At 40.4% G+C, this 4,043-nt stretch overlaps 1 long non-coding RNA gene across 1 annotated transcript in view; it reads left to right on the top strand.

The window, feature by feature from the left end:
- Positions 1-2,609, top strand: part of LOC122553964 — a 26,350-nt gene extending 23,741 nt beyond the window's left edge. Inside the window, exon 3 of the long non-coding RNA XR_006312879.1 lies at positions 1,738-2,609. This is a non-coding gene — a long non-coding RNA (uncharacterized LOC122553964). The remainder of the gene's footprint in view (positions 1-1,737) is intronic.
- The last annotated feature ends 1,434 nt before the right edge of the window (positions 2,610-4,043 follow it).

Genomic DNA, 4,043 nt, shown 5'->3' with positions numbered 1-4,043 from the left:
TTCCCCATCCTATGCTTCCTAAATCTTGCCTAATCACATCGTAATTACCTTTCCCCCAGTGGTATACGCCTGTCCCTTTCTATCTCTAAAGTAAATATAACAGAATTGTGATCGCTATCACCAAAGTGCTCACCTACTTCCAAGTCTAACACCTGACCGGGCTCATTACCCAGTACCAAATCTGATGTGGCTTCGCCCCTTGTTGGCCTGTCTACATACTGTGTCAGGAAGCCCTCCTGCACACACTGGACAAAAACTGACCCATCTATAGTACTCGTACTATAGTGTTCCCAGTCAATATTTGGAAAGTTGAAGTCCCCCATGACAATTACCTTGTCTCTCTCACCCCTATCGAGAATCATCTTTGCTATCCTTTCGTCTACATCTCTGGAACTATTCGGAGGCCTATAGAAAACTCCCAACAGGGTGACCTCTCCTTTCCTGTTTCTAACTTCAGCCCATACTACCTCAATTGACGAGGCCCCAAACATCTTTCCTGCAACTGTAATGCTGAACTTGACCAACAATGCCACACCTCCCCCTCTCTTACCATCTTCTCTGTTCTTACTGGAACATCTAAATCCTGGAACCTGCAACAACCATTCCTCTCCCTGCTCTAACCATGTCTCCAAAATAGCCACAACATCAAAGTCCCAGATACCAACCCATGCTGCAAGTTCACCCACCTTATTCAATTTCACACATGGCACTGCAACTGCCCTGATGAAAGTTACCAACTAAATATGTTACCCTACGTGAGAGGGTGCATCCTCCCTTCTCATCCTCCTTCAATGCCTTCTGACAAGGTTGCCATGATGTGGAGATGCCAGTGTTAGACTGGGGCAGGCAATGTCAGAAGTCACATGACACCAGGTTACAGTCTAATAGGTTCATTTGAAATCACAAGCTTTCAGAGCCCTGCCTCATTGTCAGGTGAATTTTGACAAAGGGGCAGCACTCCGAAAGCTTGTGATTTCAAATAAACCTGTTGGATCATATCTTGGTGTCATGTGACTTCTGACTTTGGCAAGGTTCACGAGGCTGTTGTTTTGTGTTATTTCTGTCAGCTGTGGCTGAGTAGTAACACTTCCATGGCTTCAGTACATCCCAAAAGCCCCATAGAGGGAATGGCAAGCTTTTAAAGTGCAATTACATTAGTATAGAAAATGTGATCATTAATTTTGGAGAACGCAAGGTGCCACAAACAACAATGAGATCATGCCGAGAACATCGGTTTTACTTTTGCACATTGGGTTGATTGGCGGGGGAAATATTAACTAGTTCATTGAATATCTAACAAAGAGGTCAGATAAAACCTTGGTTTAATGTTCCATCTGAAACATAACATGTCTTGACAATAGGGCAATCTCTCAGTGCTACACCTAAATGTCAGGCTAAATTCCAATCTATAATCATTTAATTGTACAGCACTCAATCTTATTCAACTAACTCTCGTGAAAGTATCAGGATTTCAGTGCCAGTAAAGGCCTAATATATCATATTATGAGTTGTTTAAATTGCTCACATTTTTGAGAAAGCGTAATGTACAGCAATAGTAGTCACTATGAATATTTCATGTTAAGATTCTAATTAAAAGGGTGATATATCATGTAATTCGATCAGTGGTTTAAAGTACCATTTGACGATATCTTCATTAAATGGTTCCTTAAGTAGTGTCTAAGTGCCAACGTGGCTGTTGATTGGTTAGCTAACATTCAAATTCGTTCATCTCACCAGGCTTTTAATCTCAGGTTTGAGGACAAAGAGAAAAGAGAGAAGAATTGAACATTGCGACTGCCAAATGGAGCCCAGGACAGTATTGCCATCACCCAGGAAAACTAGTCTTGCTAAATCATATCAACAGAAGCTACAAAATAAATCAGTTTACCGAATCCTTCTATGGGTAGTTCACCTATAACACAGTAGTTGCATTGCCATGTGACACTGTGTTGTAGAGAATCACACAATGTAAATAATGGGACCTATGAGAAAAACAAGGTTGGGGTGAATCACCAGAAATACCAGTAAAAATCAAAATAAAGATAGGAGTTACCCAATGATAGCACAGTCTAAGTAAACCTTTAAATCAATTATTTTAATGAAATAATACAGTAAATGTAACACTTTAACACTAAAATCACTGACTATAGCACTGTACCTTCCATGAAGCTCTTCACCAGAAAGTGTATGAGCCGACTGACCATGTGATGCTGTGGCGGAATGTCCAGTCCTCATCACGATTCTCCCTGTTTGAAATATAGTTCCTTCTAAATGTAGATGACATTCCCAGTTTCGGGCTAAGTTTCAAGACTTGCAGAGCTGATTGCATTCCTGCTTTAGCTGAATACACTGAATTTCCATTTTGCAGAGAGAGGATCCTCAGGCTGGGTTTTACCGTACACTGGTGCTGGGGATGGAAACGCGTAACAGCGAACGGGAGTTTGCTTTATTAAAAAAAGGTTCACAATTCACAAATCGCATTACAACCAAATCACGTTTAATAAACGTGTGTTATCGGAGAACTACATGTACCTCAAGAATATAAAAATGCTTTTCATTGTGTATTGTCTTGTTACATTTTTTATAAGAGGCATTGAGTCTTGGTATCAAATGAAATGAATAATTTCTCATTCTTAATTACTGAGAAAGGGGTGATAGGCCATCTTCTCACCTCAGCATATTTAGTTTGAAAACTGAGTTGCCATTTTTGAGAGCACTTAGAGGCAGTTAAATAGAATGTGATTAAAGACATGTGTAGGTCTGGCTCCATCTCAGCCACCAGCTAAGTTCCCCACAATCACATACCAGCTCCACTTCAACTGTAACACTAATAGTGTGGGAAATGGCCCCAAGGTGCACTGTGTACAAAGCCTGACCAGGTTTTATCCAGTCAATACCATGTCAGTAGCCCATACCCCAGCATAAGCAGACTGATGGAAGGCTTGCTGATGGAATGCATTCAATTGAATGCACCATAACGTATGTAAAAATTAAACCAAATGGAAATCATGAGGAAAATGCCACTGGATGACATCTTATCTATCACAACCACTGACTAGAGATGTCCTCAGAGTAGTCTGTGAACCAAGAATTTGCCTAAGTTCATACGTAGCCCACTTGCACTTTTTCAGTGTTTCAATTTAAAATAACCAGCAGTACAACTTTTCAAATAAACAAGATTAAAGTTTAGTTTACAACACAGCTATTGCTGAAAGTTATTTCAATAAAATGTGAAAGGCTCTTAGCTAAAATATAGACGCAATGACTTAAAGTGAGGACAAAAGTTATGCTTGACAATTATACACACCTTTCACTGTATTTATAACAAATACTGGTTAAAAAATATACACAAAGCAATAAATACATAAGTCAGTGTTTATTATGGTTAAAGGACTGGATTGCTTGAAGATTGTCTCCAAAGTAAAGAGATTGAAAACTTCAGGTCATACTCAGCAGCAACGATGGCTTCTGTAAATTAATAGCTGGAAGTTGCTCCCGGAGTTAGACTAAGCAAAGCAGCTGCTGGAAGTGAGCGAAGACTTGTTTTGTCTTTCCAGCATAGAAAGTTGTGGCAACCTGCATGCACTTCCCTTTGGAGAAGTAGAATTCTTTTGTGATTTTCTCTCCCAGGGATTCAGCTGGTTCTTCTGACGTCTGCATTCAAAACATTTGCTTGCAGCCAAACACATATCCAGTTAAAAAACTTAAAAATTGTTGCTATCCCAAACTATTAGGCAAGGCAGCCTGTGTGTTCCACTAGATGCACTGCCGCAACTCACCAAGGTTCGTCCCAAACCCATGACCTCCATCAGCCTGAAGTACAAGGACAGCATGTTACAGACTCCACAATGTGCAAGTTCCCCTGCAAGTCACACACTAACCTCACTTACATGTTACCAGGCCTTCACTGTTATCGATCAAAATCCCAGGTCTCACTCCCTAACACCACAATGTAGAAAGTTCACCACATGGACTGCAGTCTACCTTCTCAAAGACGATGAGGGATGAATAATAAATGTTGGCCTTACCAACAACATCATGAT

Source organism: Chiloscyllium plagiosum, chromosome 10, assembly GCF_004010195.1.
Source record: "Chiloscyllium plagiosum isolate BGI_BamShark_2017 chromosome 10, ASM401019v2, whole genome shotgun sequence".
NCBI lineage: Eukaryota > Metazoa > Chordata > Chondrichthyes > Orectolobiformes > Hemiscylliidae > Chiloscyllium > Chiloscyllium plagiosum.
Note: the sequence above shows the minus strand (reverse complement) of the source record. Positions and strands in the feature narration are given on the sequence as shown.